The sequence below is a fragment of the Harpia harpyja genome, unplaced genomic scaffold (assembly GCF_026419915.1).
Source record: "Harpia harpyja isolate bHarHar1 unplaced genomic scaffold, bHarHar1 primary haplotype scaffold_47a, whole genome shotgun sequence".
Taxonomy (NCBI): domain Eukaryota; kingdom Metazoa; phylum Chordata; class Aves; order Accipitriformes; family Accipitridae; genus Harpia; species Harpia harpyja.
Genome location: NW_026293404.1, coordinates 324,968 through 343,854, shown reverse-complemented (window position 1 = coordinate 343,854; position 18,887 = coordinate 324,968).

Here is an 18,887-nt window from a genome sequence, read left to right as displayed (position 1 = left end):
GGTCCAAAGCCTCATTTGCAGAGTCCAAAGCTGCATTTCTAGGGTCCAAAATCTTTATTTTGCCTTCCAAATGCTCATTTTAGGCTCCAAACCCCTCGTTTTCAGGGTGCAAAGGCTTAGTTTTACTTTGCAGAGTCTAATGTTCAGGGTCCAGAGCATCAGTTTTCGATTCCAGACAGGCATTTTTAGAGTCCGAGACACATGTGGAGTGTCCAAGCCCTATATTTGGAGGGTCCAAAGTTCCAGGGTTCACGCTTTTAAGGATCAAAGATGCATTTTCAGGGCCCAGAGCATCATCTTTGTGCCCCAAAGTCTGATCTGGAAGGTCCAAACTCTATTTATAGAGTCCAAATCTGAATTTCTAGGGTCCAAAATCTTTATTTTGCCTTCCAAGTGCTCATTTTAGGCTCCAAACCTCTCGTTTTCAGGGTGCAAAGGCTTAGTTTTACTTTGCAGAGTCTAATGTTCAGGGTCCAAAGCATCAGTTTTCGATTCCAGACAGGCATTTTTAGGGTCCAAGGCACATGTGGAGGGACCAAGCCCCCATTTGGAGGGTCCAAAGTTCCAGGGTTCACGTTTTTAAGGTTCAAAGATGCATTTTCAGGGCCCAGAGCATCATTTTTATGCCCCAAAGTCTGAGTTGGAAGGTCCAAACTCTCTTCATAGAGTCCAAATCTGAATTTCTAGGGTCCAAAATCTTTATTTTGCCTTCCAAGTGCTCATTTTAGGCTCCAAACCCCTCGTTTTCAGGGTGCAAAGGCTTAGTTTTACTTTGCAGAGTCTAATGTTCAGGGTCCAAAGCATCAGTTTTCGATTCCAGACAGGCATTTTTAGGGTCCAAGGCACATGTGGAGTGTCCAAGCCCTATATTTGGAGGGTCCAAAGTTCCAGGGTTCACGCTTTTAAGGATCAAAGATGCATTTTCAGGGCCCAGAGCATCATCTTTGTGCCCCAAAGTCTGATCTGGAAGGTCCAAACTCTCTTCATAGAGTCCAAATCTGAATTTCTAGGGTCCAAAATCCTTATTTTGCCTTCCAAGTGCTCATTTTAGGCTCCAAACCCCTCGTTTTCAGGGTGCAAATGCTTAGTTTTAGTTTGCAGAGTCTAATGTTCAGGGTCCAGAGCAATAGTTTTCGATTCCAGACAGGCATTTTTATAGTCCGAGATACATGTGGAGGGACCAAGCCCCCATTTGGAGGGTCCAAAGTTCCAGGGTTCACGCTTTTAAGGATCAAAGATGCATTTTCAGGGCCCAGAGCACCATTTTTATGCCCCAAAGTCTGATTTGGAAGGTCCAAACTCTCTTCATAGAGTCCAAATCTGAATTTCTAGGGTCCAAAATCCTTATTTTGCCTTCCAAGTGCTCATTTTAGGCTCCAAACCCCTCGTTTTCAGGGTGCAAATGCTTAGTTTTAGTTTGCAGAGTCTAATGTTCAGGGTCCAGAGCAATAGTTTTCGATTCCAGACAGGCATTTTTAGAGTCCGAGATACATGTGGAGGGACCAAGCCCTCATTTGGAGGGTCCAAAGTTCCAGGGTTCACGCTTTTAAAGTTCAAAGATGCATTTTCAGGGCCCAGAGCATCATTTTTATGCCCCAAAGTCTGATTTGGAAGGTCCAAAGCCTCATTTGCACAGTCCAAATCTGAATTTCTAGGGTCCAAAATCTTCATTTTGCCTTCCAAATGCTCATTTTAGGCTCCAAACCCCTCGTTTCGAGGGTGCAAATGCTTAGTTGTAGTTTGCAGAGTCTAATGTTCAGGGTCCAAAGCATCAGTTTTCGATTCCAGACAGGCATTTTTAGGGTCCAAGGCACATGTGGAGTGTCCAAGCCCTATATTTGGAGGGTCCAAAGTTCCAGGGTTCACGCTTTTAAGGATCAAAGATGCATTTTCAGGGCCCAGAGCATCATCTTTGTGCCCCAAAGTCTGATCTGGAAGGTCCAAACTCTCTTCATAGAGTCCAAATCTGAATTTCTAGGGTCCAAAATCTTCATTTTGCCTTCCAAATGCTCATTTTAGGCTCCAAACCCCTCGTTTTCAGGGTGCAAAGGCTTAGTTTTACTTTGCAGAGTCTAATGTTCAGGGTCCAAAGCATCAGTTTTCGATTCCAGACAGGCATTTTTAGAGTCCGAGACACATGTGGCGGGACCAAGCCCTCATTTGGAGGGTCCAAAGTTCCAGGGTTCACGCTTTTAAGGATCAAAGATGCATTTTCAGGGCCCAGAGCATCATCTTTGTGCCCCAAAGTCTGATCTGGAAGGTCCAAACTCTCTTTATAGAGTCCAAATCTGAATTTCTAGGGTCCAAAATCTTTATTTTGCCTTCCAAGTGCTCATTTTAGGCTCCAAACCTCTCGTTTTCAGGGTGCAAAGGCTTAGTTTTACTTTGCAGAGTCTAATGTTCAGGGTCCAAAGCATCAGTTTTCGATTCCAGACAGGCATTTTTAGGGTCCAAGGCACATGTGGAGGGACCAAGCCCCCATTTGGAGGGTCCAAAGTTCCAGGGTTCACACTTTTAAGGATCAAAGATGCATTTTCAGGGCCCAGAGCATCATTTTTATGCCCCAAAGTCTGATCTGGAAGGTCCAAACTCTCTTCATAGAGTCCAAATCTGAATTTCTAGGGTCCAAAATCTTCATTTTGCCTTCCAAGTGCTCATTTTAGGCTCCAAACCCCTCGTTTTCAGGGTGCAAAGGCTTAGTTTTACTTTGCAGAGTCTAATGTTCAGGGTCCAAAGCATCAGTTTTCGATTCCAGACAGGCATTTTTAGGGTCCAAGGCACATGTGGAGGGACCAAGCCCTATATTTGGAGGGTCCAAAGTTCCAGGGTTCACGCTTTTAAGGATCAAAGATGCATTTTCAGGGCCCAGAGCATCATCTTTGTGCCCCAAAGTCTGATCTGGAAGGTCCAAACTCTCTTTATAGAGTCCAAATCTGAATTTCTAGGGTCCAAAATCTTTATTTTGCCTTCCAAGTGCTCATTTTAGGCTCCAAACCTCTCGTTTTCAGGGTGCAAAGGCTTAGTTTTACTTTGCAGAGTCTAATGTTCAGGGTCCAAAGCATCAGTTTTCGATTCCAGACAGGCATTTTTAGGGTCCAAGGCACATGTGGAGGGACCAAGCCCCCATTTGGAGGGTCCAAAGTTCCAGGGTTCACACTTTTAAGGATGAAAGATGCATTTTCAGGGCCCAGAGCATCATTTTTATGCCCCAAAGTCTGATTTGGAAGGTCCAAACTCTCTTCATAGAGTCCAAATCTGAATTTCTAGGGTCCAAAATCTTTATTTTGCCTTCCAAGTGCTCATTTTAGGCTCCAAACCCCTCGTTTTCAGGGTGCAAAGGCTTAGTTTTACTTTGCAGAGTCTAATGTTCAGGGTCCAAAGCATCAGTTTTCGATTCCAGACAGGCATTTTTAGGGTCCAAGGCACATGTGGAGTGTCCAAGCCCTATATTTGGAGGGTCCAAAGTTCCAGGGTTCACGCTTTTAAGGTTCAAAGATGCATTTTCAGGGCCCAGAGCATCATCTTTGTGCCCCAAAGTCTGATCTGGAAGGTCCAAACTCTCTTCATAGAGTCCAAATCTGAATTTCTAGGGTCCAAAATCTTCATTTTGCCTTCCAAATGCTCATTTTAGGCTCCAAACCCCTCGTTTTCAGGGTGCAAAGGCTTAGTTTTACTTTGCAGAGTCTAATGTTCAGGGTCCAAAGCATCAGTTTTCGATTCCAGACAGGCATTTTTAGGGTCCAAGGCACATGTGGAGGGACCAAGCCCCCATTTGGAGGGTCCAAAGTTCCAGGGTTCACGTTTTTAAGGTTCAAAGATGCATTTTCATGGCCCAGAGCATCATTTTTATGCCCCAAAGTCTGATTTGGAAGGTCCAAACTCTCTTCACAGAGTCCAAATCTGAATTTCTAGGGTCCAAAATCTTTATTTTGCCTTCCAAGTGCTCATTTTAGGCTCCAAACCCCTCGTTTTGAGGGTGTAAATGCTTAGTTTTAGTTTGCAGAGTCTAATGTTCAGGGTCCAAAGCATCAGTTTTCGATTCCAGACAGGCATTTTTAGGGTCCAAGGCACATGTGGAGGGACCAAGCCCCCATTTGGAGGGTCCAAAGTTCCAGGGTTCACGCTTTTAAGGATCAAAGATGCATTTTCAGGGCCCAGAGCATCATTTTTATGCCCCAAAGTCTGATTTGGAAGGTCCAAAGCCTCATTTGCAGAGTGCAAAGCTGCATTTCTAGGGTCCAAAATCTTCATTTTGCCTTCCAAATGCTCATTTTAGGCTCCAAACCCCTCGTTTTCAGGGTGCAAAGGCTTAGTTTTACTTTGCAGAGTCTAATGTTCAGGGTCCAAAGCATCAGTTTTCGATTCCAGACAGGCATTTTTAGGGTCCAAGGCACATGTGGAGTGTCCAAGCCCTATATTTGGAGGGTCCAAAGTTCCAGGGTTCACGCTTTTAAGGATCAAAGATGCATTTTCAGGGCCCAGAGCATCATCTTTGTGCCCCAAAGTCTGATCTGGAAGGTCCAAACTCTCTTCATAGAGTCCAAATCTGAATTTCTAGGGTCCAAAATCTTTATTTTGCCTTCCAAGTGCTCATTTTAGGCTCCAAACCCCTCGTTTTGAGGGTGCAAAGGCTTAGTTTTACTTTGCAGAGTCTAATGTTCAGGGTCCAAAGCATCAGTTTTCGATTCCAGACAGGCATTTTTAGGGTCCAAGGCACATGTGGAGTGTCCAAGCCCTATATTTGGAGGGTCCAAAGTTCCAGGGTTCACGCTTTTAAGGTTCAAAGATGCATTTTCAGGGCCCAGAGCATCATCTTTGTGCCCCAAAGTCTGATCTGGAAGGTCCAAACTCTCTTCATAGAGTCCAAATCTGAATTTCTAGGGTCCAAAATCTTCATTTTGCCTTCCAAATGCTCATTTTAGGCTCCAAACCCCTCGTTTTCAGGGTGCAAAGGCTTAGTTTTACTTTGCAGAGTCTAATGTTCAGGGTCCAAAGCATCAGTTTTCGATTCCAGACAGGCATTTTTAGGGTCCAAGGCACATGTGGAGGGACCAAGCCCCCATTTGGAGGGTCCAAAGTTCCAGGGTTCACGTTTTTAAGGTTCAAAGATGCATTTTCATGGCCCAGAGCATCATTTTTATGCCCCAAAGTCTGATTTGGAAGGTCCAAACTCTCTTCACAGAGTCCAAATCTGAATTTCTAGGGTCCAAAATCTTTATTTTGCCTTCCAAGTGCTCATTTTAGGCTCCAAACCCCTCGTTTTGAGGGTGTAAATGCTTAGTTTTAGTTTGCAGAGTCTAATGTTCAGGGTCCAAAGCATCAGTTTTCGATTCCAGACAGGCATTTTTAGGGTCCAAGGCACATGTGGAGGGACCAAGCCCCCATTTGGAGGGTCCAAAGTTCCAGGGTTCACGCTTTTAAGGATCAAAGATGCATTTTCAGGGCCCAGAGCATCATTTTTATGCCCCAAAGTCTGATTTGGAAGGTCCAAAGCCTCATTTGCAGAGTGCAAAGCTGCATTTCTAGGGTCCAAAATCTTCATTTTGCCTTCCAAATGCTCATTTTAGGCTCCAAACCCCTCGTTTTCAGGGTGCAAAGGCTTAGTTTTACTTTGCAGAGTCTAATGTTCAGGGTCCAAAGCATCAGTTTTCGATTCCAGACAGGCATTTTTAGGGTCCAAGGCACATGTGGAGTGTCCAAGCCCTATATTTGGAGGGTCCAAAGTTCCAGGGTTCACGCTTTTAAGGATCAAAGATGCATTTTCAGGGCCCAGAGCATCATCTTTGTGCCCCAAAGTCTGATCTGGAAGGTCCAAACTCTCTTCATAGAGTCCAAATCTGAATTTCTAGGGTCCAAAATCTTTATTTTGCCTTCCAAGTGCTCATTTTAGGCTCCAAACCCCTCGTTTTGAGGGTGCAAAGGCTTAGTTTTACTTTGCAGAGTCTAATGTTCAGGGTCCAAAGCATCAGTTTTCGATTCCAGACAGGCATTTTTAGGGTCCAAGGCACATGTGGAGGGACCAAGCCCCCATTTGGAGGGTCCAAAGTTCCAGGGTTCACTCTTTTAAGGTTCAAAGATGCATTTTCAGGGCCCAGAGCATCATTTTTATGCCCCAAAGTCTGATCTGGAAGGTCCAAACTCTCTTCATAGAGTCCAAATCTGAATTTCTAGGGTCCAAAATCTTCATTTTGCCTTCCTTATGCTCATTTTAGGCTCCAAACCCCTCGTTTTCAGGGTGCAAAGGCTTAGTTTTAGTTTGCAGAGTCTAATGTTCAGGGTCCAGAGCATCAGTTTTCGATTCCAGACAGGCATTTTTAGGGTCCAAGGCACATGTGGAGGGACCAAGCCCCCATTTGGAGGGTCCAAAGTTCCAGGGTTCACGCTTTTAAGGATCAAAGATGCATTTTCAGGGCCCAGAGCATCATTTTTATGCCCCAAAGTCTGATTTGGAAGGTCCAAAGCCTCATTTGCAGAGTCCAAAGCTGCATTTCTAGGGTCCAAAATCTTTATTTTGCCTTCCAAATGCTCATTTTAGGCTCCAAACCCCTCGTTTTCAGGGTGCAAAGGCTTAGTTTTACTTTGCAGAGTCTAATGTTCAGGGTCCAAAGCATCAGTTTTCGATTCCAGACAGGCATTTTTAGAGTCCGAGACACATGTGGAGTGTCCAAGCCCTATATTTGGAGGGTCCAAAGTTCCAGGGTTCACGCTTTTAAGGATCAAAGATGCATTTTCAGGGCCCAGAGCATCATCTTTGTGCCCCAAAGTCTGATCTGGAAGGTCCAAACTCTATTTATAGAGTCCAAATCTGAATTTCTAGGGTCCAAAATCTTTATTTTGCCTTCCAAGTGCTCATTTTAGGCTCCAAACCTCTCGTTTTCAGGGTGCAAAGGCTTAGTTTTACTTTGCAGAGTCTAATGTTCAGGGTCCAAAGCATCAGTTTTCGATTCCAGACAGGCATTTTTAGGGTCCAAGGCACATGTGGAGGGACCAAGCCCCCATTTGGAGGGTCCAAAGTTCCAGGGTTCACGTTTTTAAGGTTCAAAGATGCATTTTCAGGGCCCAGAGCATCATTTTTATGCCCCAAAGTCTGAGTTGGAAGGTCCAAACTCTCTTCATAGAGTCCAAATCTGAATTTCTAGGGTCCAAAATCTTTATTTTGCCTTCCAAGTGCTCATTTTAGGCTCCAAACCCCTCGTTTTCAGGGTGCAAAGGCTTAGTTTTACTTTGCAGAGTCTAATGTTCAGGGTCCAAAGCATCAGTTTTCGATTCCAGACAGGCATTTTTAGGGTCCAAGGCACATGTGGAGTGTCCAAGCCCTATATTTGGAGGGTCCAAAGTTCCAGGGTTCACGCTTTTAAGGATCAAAGATGCATTTTCAGGGCCCAGAGCATCATCTTTGTGCCCCAAAGTCTGATCTGGAAGGTCCAAACTCTCTTCATAGAGTCCAAATCTGAATTTCTAGGGTCCAAAATCCTTATTTTGCCTTCCAAGTGCTCATTTTAGGCTCCAAACCCCTCGTTTTCAGGGTGCAAATGCTTAGTTTTAGTTTGCAGAGTCTAATGTTCAGGGTCCAGAGCAATAGTTTTCGATTCCAGACAGGCATTTTTATAGTCCGAGATACATGTGGAGGGACCAAGCCCCCATTTGGAGGGTCCAAAGTTCCAGGGTTCACGCTTTTAAGGATCAAAGATGCATTTTCAGGGCCCAGAGCACCATTTTTATGCCCCAAAGTCTGATTTGGAAGGTCCAAACTCTCTTCATAGAGTCCAAATCTGAATTTCTAGGGTCCAAAATCCTTATTTTGCCTTCCAAGTGCTCATTTTAGGCTCCAAACCCCTCGTTTTCAGGGTGCAAATGCTTAGTTTTAGTTTGCAGAGTCTAATGTTCAGGGTCCAGAGCAATAGTTTTCGATTCCAGACAGGCATTTTTAGAGTCCGAGATACATGTGGAGGGACCAAGCCCTCATTTGGAGGGTCCAAAGTTCCAGGGTTCACGCTTTTAAAGTTCAAAGATGCATTTTCAGGGCCCAGAGCATCATTTTTATGCCCCAAAGTCTGATTTGGAAGGTCCAAAGCCTCATTTGCACAGTCCAAATCTGAATTTCTAGGGTCCAAAATCTTCATTTTGCCTTCCAAATGCTCATTTTAGGCTCCAAACCCCTCGTTTCGAGGGTGCAAATGCTTAGTTGTAGTTTGCAGAGTCTAATGTTCAGGGTCCAAAGCATCAGTTTTCGATTCCAGACAGGCATTTTTAGGGTCCAAGGCACATGTGGAGTGTCCAAGCCCTATATTTGGAGGGTCCAAAGTTCCAGGGTTCACGCTTTTAAGGATCAAAGATGCATTTTCAGGGCCCAGAGCATCATCTTTGTGCCCCAAAGTCTGATCTGGAAGGTCCAAACTCTCTTCATAGAGTCCAAATCTGAATTTCTAGGGTCCAAAATCTTCATTTTGCCTTCCAAATGCTCATTTTAGGCTCCAAACCCCTCGTTTTCAGGGTGCAAAGGCTTAGTTTTACTTTGCAGAGTCTAATGTTCAGGGTCCAAAGCATCAGTTTTCGATTCCAGACAGGCATTTTTAGAGTCCGAGACACATGTGGCGGGACCAAGCCCTCATTTGGAGGGTCCAAAGTTCCAGGGTTCACGCTTTTAAGGATCAAAGATGCATTTTCAGGGCCCAGAGCATCATCTTTGTGCCCCAAAGTCTGATCTGGAAGGTCCAAACTCTCTTTATAGAGTCCAAATCTGAATTTCTAGGGTCCAAAATCTTTATTTTGCCTTCCAAGTGCTCATTTTAGGCTCCAAACCTCTCGTTTTCAGGGTGCAAAGGCTTAGTTTTACTTTGCAGAGTCTAATGTTCAGGGTCCAAAGCATCAGTTTTCGATTCCAGACAGGCATTTTTAGGGTCCAAGGCACATGTGGAGGGACCAAGCCCCCATTTGGAGGGTCCAAAGTTCCAGGGTTCACACTTTTAAGGATCAAAGATGCATTTTCAGGGCCCAGAGCATCATTTTTATGCCCCAAAGTCTGATCTGGAAGGTCCAAACTCTCTTCATAGAGTCCAAATCTGAATTTCTAGGGTCCAAAATCTTCATTTTGCCTTCCAAATGCTCATTTTAGGCTCCAAACCCCTCGTTTTCAGGGTGCAAAGGCTTAGTTTTACTTTGCAGAGTCTAATGTTCAGGGTCCAAAGCATCAGTTTTCGATTCCAGACAGGCATTTTTAGGGTCCAAGGCACATGTGGAGGGACCAAGCCCTATATTTGGAGGGTCCAAAGTTCCAGGGTTCACGCTTTTAAGGATCAAAGATGCATTTTCAGGGCCCAGAGCATCATCTTTGTGCCCCAAAGTCTGATCTGGAAGGTCCAAACTCTCTTTATAGAGTCCAAATCTGAATTTCTAGGGTCCAAAATCTTTATTTTGCCTTCCAAGTGCTCATTTTAGGCTCCAAACCTCTCGTTTTCAGGGTGCAAAGGCTTAGTTTTACTTTGCAGAGTCTAATGTTCAGGGTCCAAAGCATCAGTTTTCGATTCCAGACAGGCATTTTTAGGGTCCAAGGCACATGTGGAGGGACCAAGCCCCCATTTGGAGGGTCCAAAGTTCCAGGGTTCACACTTTTAAGGATCAAAGATGCATTTTCAGGGCCCAGAGCATCATTTTTATGCCCCAAAGTCTGATTTGGAAGGTCCAAACTCTCTTCATAGAGTCCAAATCTGAATTTCTAGGGTCCAAAATCTTTATTTTGCCTTCCAAGTGCTCATTTTAGGCTCCAAACCCCTCGTTTTCAGGGTGCAAAGGCTTAGTTTTACTTTGCAGAGTCTAATGTTCAGGGTCCAAAGCATCAGTTTTCGATTCCAGACAGGCATTTTTAGGGTCCAAGGCACATGTGGAGGGACCAAGCCCCCATTTGGAGGGTCCAAAGTTCCAGGGTTCACACTTTTAAGGATCAAAGATGCATTTTCAGGGCCCAGAGCATCATTTTTATGCCCCAAAGTCTGATTTGGAAGGTCCAAACTCTCTTCATAGAGTCCAAATCTGAATTTCTAGGGTCCAAAATCCTTATTTTGCCTTCCAAGTGCTCATTTTAGGCTCCAAACCCCTCGTTTTCAGGGTGCAAATGCTTAGTTTTAGTTTGCAGAGTCTAATGTTCAGGGTCCAGAGCAATAGTTTTCGATTCCAGACAGGTATTTTTAGAGTCCGAGACACATGTGGAGGGACCAAGCCCCCATTTGGAGGGTCCAAAGTTCCAGGGTTCACGCTTTTAAGGATCAAAGATGCATTTTCAGGGCCCAGAGCATCATTTTTATGCCCCAAAGTCTGATTTGGAAGGTCCAAAGCCTCATTTGCAGAGTCCAAAGCTGCATTTCTAGGGTCCAAAATCTTCATTTTGCCTTCCAAATGCTCATTTTAGGCTCCAAACCCCTCGTTTTCAGGGTGCAAATGCTTAGTTTTACTTTGCAGAGTCTAATGTTCAGGGTCCAAAGCATCAGTTTTCGATTCCAGACAGGCATTTTTAGGGTCCAAGGCACATGTGGAGTGTCCAAGCCCTATATTTGGAGGGTCCAAAGTTCCAGGGTTCACGCTTTTAAGGATCAAAGATGCATTTTCAGGGCCCAGAGCATCATTTTTATGCCCCAAAGTCTGATTTGGAAGGTCCAAACTCTCTTCATAGAGTCCAAATCTGAATTTCTAGGGTCCAAAATCTTTATTTTGCCTTCCAAGTGCTCATTTTAGGCTCCAAACCCCTCGTTTTCAGGGTGCAAATGCTTAGTTTTAGTTTGCAGAGTCTAATGTTCAGGGTCCAGAGCAATAGTTTTCGATTCCAGACAGGTATTTTTAGAGTCCGAGACACATGTGGAGGGACCAAGCCCTCATTTGGAGGGTCCAAAGTTCCAGGGTTCACGCTTTTAAAGTTCAAAGATGCATTTTCAGGGCCCAGAGCATCATTTTTATGCCCCAAAGTCTGATTTGGAAGGTCCAAAGCCTCATTTGCAGAGTCCAAAGCTGCATTTCTAGGGTCCAAAATCTTCATTTTGCCTTCCAAATGCTCATTTTAGGCTCCAAACCCCTCGTTTTGAGGGTGCAAAGGCTTAGTTTTACTTTGCAGAGTCTAATGTTCAGGGTCCAAAGCATCAGTTTTCGATTCCAGGCAGGCATTTTTAGGGTCCAAGGCACATGTGGAGTGTCCAAGCCCTATATTTGGAGGGTCCAAAGTTCCAGGGTTCACGCTTTTAAGGTTCAAAGATGCATTTTCAGGGCCCAGAGCATCATCTTTGTGCCCCAAAGTCTGATCTGGAAGGTCCAAACTCTCTTCATAGAGTCCAAATCTGAATTTCTAGGGTCCAAAATCTTCATTTTGCCTTCCAAATGCTCATTTTAGGCTCCAAACCCCTCGTTTTCAGGGTGCAAAGGCTTAGTTTTACTTTGCAGAGTCTAATGTTCAGGGTCCAAAGCATCAGTTTTCGATTCCAGACAGGCATTTTTAGAGTCCGAGACACATGTGGCGGGACCAAGCCCTCATTTGGAGGGTCCAAAGTTCCAGGGTTCACGCTTTTAAGGATCAAAGATGCATTTTCAGGGCCCAGAGCATCATCTTTGTGCCCCAAAGTCTGATCTGGAAGGTCCAAACTCTCTTTATAGAGTCCAAATCTGAATTTCTAGGGTCCAAAATCTTTATTTTGCCTTCCAAATGCTCATTTTAGGCTCCAAACCCCTCGTTTTCAGGGTGCAAAGGCTTAGTTTTACTTTGCAGAGTCTAATGTTCAGGGTCCAAAGCATCAGTTTTCGATTCCAGGCAGGCATTTTTAGGGTCCAAGGCACATGTGGAGTGTCCAAGCCCTATATTTGGAGGGTCCAAAGTTCCAGGGTTCACGCTTTTAAGGTTCAAAGATGCATTTTCAGGGCCCAGAGCATCATCTTTGTGCCCCAAAGTCTGATCTGGAAGGTCCAAACTCTCTTCATAGAGTCCAAATCTGAATTTCTAGGGTCCAAAATCTTCATTTTGCCTTCCAAATGCTCATTTTAGGCTCCAAACCCCTCGTTTTCAGGGTGCAAAGGCTTAGTTTTACTTTGCAGAGTCTAATGTTCAGGGTCCAAAGCATCAGTTTTCGATTCCAGACAGGCATTTTTAGGGTCCAAGGCACATGTGGAGGGACCAAGCCCCCATTTGGAGGGTCCAAAGTTCCAGGGTTCACGTTTTTAAGGTTCAAAGATGCATTTTCATGGCCCAGAGCATCATTTTTATGCCCCAAAGTCTGATTTGGAAGGTCCAAACTCTCTTCACAGAGTCCAAATCTGAATTTCTAGGGTCCAAAATCTTTATTTTGCCTTCCAAGTGCTCATTTTAGGCTCCAAACCCCTCGTTTTGAGGGTGTAAATGCTTAGTTTTAGTTTGCAGAGTCTAATGTTCAGGGTCCAAAGCATCAGTTTTCGATTCCAGACAGGCATTTTTAGGGTCCAAGGCACATGTGGAGGGACCAAGCCCCCATTTGGAGGGTCCAAAGTTCCAGGGTTCACGCTTTTAAGGATCAAAGATGCATTTTCAGGGCCCAGAGCATCATTTTTATGCCCCAAAGTCTGATTTGGAAGGTCCAAAGCCTCATTTGCAGAGTCCAAAGCTGCATTTCTAGGGTCCAAAATCTTCATTTTGCCTTCCAAATGCTCATTTTAGGCTCCAAACCCCTCGTTTTCAGGGTGCAAAGGCTTAGTTGTAGTTTGCAGAGTCTAATGTTCAGGGTCCAAAGCATCAGTTTTCGATTCCAGACAGGCATTTTTAGGGTCCAAGGCACATGTGGAGTGTCCAAGCCCTATATTTGGAGGGTCCAAAGTTCCAGGGTTCACGCTTTTAAGGATCAAAGATGCATTTTCAGGGCCCAGAGCATCATCTTTGTGCCCCAAAGTCTGATCTGGAAGGTCCAAACTCTCTTCATAGAGTCCAAATCTGAATTTCTAGGGTCCAAAATCTTCATTTTGCCTTCCAAATGCTCATTTTAGGCTCCAAACCCCTCGTTTTCAGGGTGCAAAGGCTTAGTTTTACTTTGCAGAGTCTAATGTTCAGGGTCCAAAGCATCAGTTTTCGATTCCAGACAGGCATTTTTAGAGTCCGAGACACATGTGGCGGGACCAAGCCCTCATTTGGAGGGTCCAAAGTTCCAGGGTTCACGCTTTTAAGGATCAAAGATGCATTTTCAGGGCCCAGAGCATCATCTTTGTGCCCCAAAGTCTGATCTGGAAGGTCCAAACTCTCTTTATAGAGTCCAAATCTGAATTTCTAGGGTCCAAAATCTTTATTTTGCCTTCCAAGTGCTCATTTTAGGCTCCAAACCTCTCGTTTTCAGGGTGCAAAGGCTTAGTTTTACTTTGCAGAGTCTAATGTTCAGGGTCCAAAGCATCAGTTTTCGATTCCAGACAGGCATTTTTAGGGTCCAAGGCACATGTGGAGGGACCAAGCCCCCATTTGGAGGGTCCAAAGTTCCAGGGTTCACACTTTTAAGGATCAAAGATGCATTTTCAGGGCCCAGAGCATCATTTTTATGCCCCAAAGTCTGATCTGGAAGGTCCAAACTCTCTTCATAGAGTCCAAATCTGAATTTCTAGGGTCCAAAATCTTCATTTTGCCTTCCAAGTGCTCATTTTAGGCTCCAAACCCCTCGTTTTCAGGGTGCAAAGGCTTAGTTTTACTTTGCAGAGTCTAATGTTCAGGGTCCAAAGCATCAGTTTTCGATTCCAGACAGGCATTTTTAGGGTCCAAGGCACATGTGGAGGGACCAAGCCCTATATTTGGAGGGTCCAAAGTTCCAGGGTTCACGCTTTTAAGGATCAAAGATGCATTTTCAGGGCCCAGAGCATCATCTTTGTGCCCCAAAGTCTGATCTGGAAGGTCCAAACTCTCTTTATAGAGTCCAAATCTGAATTTCTAGGGTCCAAAATCTTTATTTTGCCTTCCAAGTGCTCATTTTAGGCTCCAAACCTCTCGTTTTCAGGGTGCAAAGGCTTAGTTTTACTTTGCAGAGTCTAATGTTCAGGGTCCAAAGCATCAGTTTTCGATTCCAGACAGGCATTTTTAGGGTCCAAGGCACATGTGGAGGGACCAAGCCCCCATTTGGAGGGTCCAAAGTTCCAGGGTTCACACTTTTAAGGATCAAAGATGCATTTTCAGGGCCCAGAGCATCATTTTTATGCCCCAAAGTCTGATTTGGAAGGTCCAAACTCTCTTCATAGAGTCCAAATCTGAATTTCTAGGGTCCAAAATCTTTATTTTGCCTTCCAAGTGCTCATTTTAGGCTCCAAACCCCTCGTTTTCAGGGTGCAAAGGCTTAGTTTTACTTTGCAGAGTCTAATGTTCAGGGTCCAAAGCATCAGTTTTCGATTCCAGACAGGCATTTTTAGGGTCCAAGGCACATGTGGAGGGACCAAGCCCCCATTTGGAGGGTCCAAAGTTCCAGGGTTCACACTTTTAAGGATCAAAGATGCATTTTCAGGGCCCAGAGCATCATTTTTATGCCCCAAAGTCTGATTTGGAAGGTCCAAACTCTCTTCATAGAGTCCAAATCTGAATTTCTAGGGTCCAAAATCCTTATTTTGCCTTCCAAGTGCTCATTTTAGGCTCCAAACCCCTCGTTTTCAGGGTGCAAATGCTTAGTTTTAGTTTGCAGAGTCTAATGTTCAGGGTCCAGAGCAATAGTTTTCGATTCCAGACAGGTATTTTTAGAGTCCGAGACACATGTGGAGGGACCAAGCCCCCATTTGGAGGGTCCAAAGTTCCAGGGTTCACGCTTTTAAGGATCAAAGATGCATTTTCAGGGCCCAGAGCATCATTTTTATGCCCCAAAGTCTGATTTGGAAGGTCCAAAGCCTCATTTGCAGAGTCCAAAGCTGCATTTCTAGGGTCCAAAATCTTCATTTTGCCTTCCAAATGCTCATTTTAGGCTCCAAACCCCTCGTTTTCAGGGTGCAAATGCTTAGTTTTACTTTGCAGAGTCTAATGTTCAGGGTCCAAAGCATCAGTTTTCGATTCCAGACAGGCATTTTTAGGGTCCAAGGCACATGTGGAGTGTCCAAGCCCTATATTTGGAGGGTCCAAAGTTCCAGGGTTCACGCTTTTAAGGATCAAAGATGCATTTTCAGGGCCCAGAGCATCATTTTTATGCCCCAAAGTCTGATTTGGAAGGTCCAAACTCTCTTCATAGAGTCCAAATCTGAATTTCTAGGGTCCAAAATCTTTATTTTGCCTTCCAAGTGCTCATTTTAGGCTCCAAACCCCTCGTTTTCAGGGTGCAAATGCTTAGTTTTAGTTTGCAGAGTCTAATGTTCAGGGTCCAGAGCAATAGTTTTCGATTCCAGACAGGTATTTTTAGAGTCCGAGACACATGTGGAGGGACCAAGCCCTCATTTGGAGGGTCCAAAGTTCCAGGGTTCACGCTTTTAAAGTTCAAAGATGCATTTTCAGGGCCCAGAGCATCATTTTTATGCCCCAAAGTCTGATTTGGAAGGTCCAAAGCCTCATTTGCAGAGTCCAAAGCTGCATTTCTAGGGTCCAAAATCTTCATTTTGCCTTCCAAATGCTCATTTTAGGCTCCAAACCCCTCGTTTTGAGGGTGCAAAGGCTTAGTTTTACTTTGCAGAGTCTAATGTTCAGGGTCCAAAGCATCAGTTTTCGATTCCAGGCAGGCATTTTTAGGGTCCAAGGCACATGTGGAGTGTCCAAGCCCTATATTTGGAGGGTCCAAAGTTCCAGGGTTCACGCTTTTAAGGTTCAAAGATGCATTTTCAGGGCCCAGAGCATCATCTTTGTGCCCCAAAGTCTGATCTGGAAGGTCCAAACTCTCTTCATAGAGTCCAAATCTGAATTTCTAGGGTCCAAAATCTTCATTTTGCCTTCCAAATGCTCATTTTAGGCTCCAAACCCCTCGTTTTCAGGGTGCAAAGGCTTAGTTTTACTTTGCAGAGTCTAATGTTCAGGGTCCAAAGCATCAGTTTTCGATTCCAGACAGGCATTTTTAGAGTCCGAGACACATGTGGCGGGACCAAGCCCTCATTTGGAGGGTCCAAAGTTCCAGGGTTCACGCTTTTAAGGATCAAAGATGCATTTTCAGGGCCCAGAGCATCATCTTTGTGCCCCAAAGTCTGATCTGGAAGGTCCAAACTCTCTTTATAGAGTCCAAATCTGAATTTCTAGGGTCCAAAATCTTTATTTTGCCTTCCAAATGCTCATTTTAGGCTCCAAACCCCTCGTTTTCAGGGTGCAAAGGCTTAGTTTTACTTTGCAGAGTCTAATGTTCAGGGTCCAAAGCATCAGTTTTCGATTCCAGGCAGGCATTTTTAGGGTCCAAGGCACATGTGGAGTGTCCAAGCCCTATATTTGGAGGGTCCAAAGTTCCAGGGTTCACGCTTTTAAGGTTCAAAGATGCATTTTCAGGGCCCAGAGCATCATCTTTGTGCCCCAAAGTCTGATCTGGAAGGTCCAAACTCTCTTCATAGAGTCCAAATCTGAATTTCTAGGGTCCAAAATCTTCATTTTGCCTTCCAAATGCTCATTTTAGGCTCCAAACCCCTCGTTTTCAGGGTGCAAAGGCTTAGTTTTACTTTGCAGAGTCTAATGTTCAGGGTCCAAAGCATCAGTTTTCGATTCCAGACAGGCATTTTTAGGGTCCAAGGCACATGTGGAGGGACCAAGCCCCCATTTGGAGGGTCCAAAGTTCCAGGGTTCACGTTTTTAAGGTTCAAAGATGCATTTTCATGGCCCAGAGCATCATTTTTATGCCCCAAAGTCTGATTTGGAAGGTCCAAACTCTCTTCACAGAGTCCAAATCTGAATTTCTAGGGTCCAAAATCTTTATTTTGCCTTCCAAGTGCTCATTTTAGGCTCCAAACCCCTCGTTTTGAGGGTGTAAATGCTTAGTTTTAGTTTGCAGAGTCTAATGTTCAGGGTCCAAAGCATCAGTTTTCGATTCCAGACAGGCATTTTTAGGGTCCAAGGCACATGTGGAGGGACCAAGCCCCCATTTGGAGGGTCCAAAGTTCCAGGGTTCACGCTTTTAAGGATCAAAGATGCATTTTCAGGGCCCAGAGCATCATTTTTATGCCCCAAAGTCTGATTTGGAAGGTCCAAAGCCTCATTTGCAGAGTCCAAAGCTGCATTTCTAGGGTCCAAAATCTTCATTTTGCCTTCCAAATGCTCATTTTAGGCTCCAAACCCCTCGTTTTCAGGGTGCAAAGGCTTAGTTTTACTTTGCAGAGTCTAATGTTCAGGGTCCAAAGCATCAGTTTTCGATTCCAGACAGGCATTTTTAGGGTCCAAGGCACATGTGGAGTGTCCAAGCCCTATATTTGGAGGGTCCAAAGTTCCAGGGTTCACGCTTTTAAGGATCAAAGATGCATTTTCAGGGCCCAGAGCATCATCTTTGTGCCCCAAAGTCTGATCTGGAAGGTCCAAACTCTCTTCATAGAGTCCAAATCTGAATTTCTAGGGTCCAAAATCTTTATTTTGCCTTCCAAGTGCTCATTTTAGGCTCCAAACCCCTCGTTTTGAGGGTGCAAAGGCTTAGTTTTACTTTGCAGAGTCTAATGTTCAGGGTCCAAAGCATCAGTTTTCGATTCCAGACAGGCATTTTTAGGGTCCAAGGCACATGTGGAGGGACCAAGCCCCCATTTGGAGGGTCCAAAGTTCCAGGGTTCACTCTTTTAAGGTTCAAAGATGCATTTTCAGGGCCCAGAGCATCATTTTTATGCCCCAAAGTCTGATTTGGAAGGTCCAAACTCTCTTCATAGAGTCCAAATCTGAATTTCTAGGGTCCAAAATCTTCATTTTGCCTTCCTTATGCTCATTTTAGGCTCCAAACCCCTCGTTTTCAGGGTGCAAAGGCTTAGTTTTAGTTTGCAGAGTCTAATGTTCAGGGTCCAGAGCATCAGTTTTCGATTCCAGACAGGCATTTTTAGGGTCCAAGGCACATGTGGAGGGACCAAGCCCCCATTTGGAGGGTCCAAAGTTCCAGGGTTCACGCTTTTAAGGATCAAAGATGCATTTTCAGGGCCCAGAGCATCATTTTTATGCCCCAAAGTCTGATTTGGAAGGTCCAAAGCCTCATTTGCAGAGTCCAAAGCTGCATTTCTAGGGTCCAAAATCTTCATTTTGCCTTCCAAATGCTCATTTTAGGCTCCAAACCCCTCGTTTTCAGGGTGCAAAGGCTTAGTTTTACTTTGCAGAGTCTAATGTTCAGGGTCCAAAGCATCAGTTTTCGATTCCAGACAGGCATTTTTAGAGTCCGAGACACATGTGGAGTGTCCAAGCCCTATATTTGGAGGGTCCAAAGTTCCAGGGTTCACGCTTTTAAGGATCAAAGATGCATTTTCAGGGCCCAGAGCATCATCTTTGTGCCCCAAAGTCTGATCTGGAAGGTCCAAACTCTATTTATAGAGTCCAAATCTGAATTTCTAGGGTCCAAAATCTTTATTTTGCCTTCCAAGTGCTCATTTTAGGCTCCAAACCTCTCGTTTTCAGGGTGCAAAGGCTTAGTTTTACTTTGCAGAGTCTAATGTTCAGGGTCCAAAGCATCAGTTTTCGATTCCAGACAGGCATTTTTAGGGTCCAAGGCACATGTGGAGGGACCAAGCCCCCATTTGGAGGGTCCAAAGTTCCAGGGTTCACGTTTTTAAGGTTCAAAGATGTATTTTCAGGGCCCAGAGCATCATTTTTATGCCCCAAAGTCTGAGTTGGAAGGTCCAAACTCTCTTCATAGAGTCCAAATCTGAATTTCTAGGGTCCAAAATCTTTATTTTGCCTTCCAAGTGCTCATTTTAGGCTCCAAACCCCTCGTTTTCAGGGTGCAAAGGCTTAGTTTTACTTTGCAGAGTCTAATGTTCAGGGTCCAAAGCATCAGTTTTCGATTCCAGAC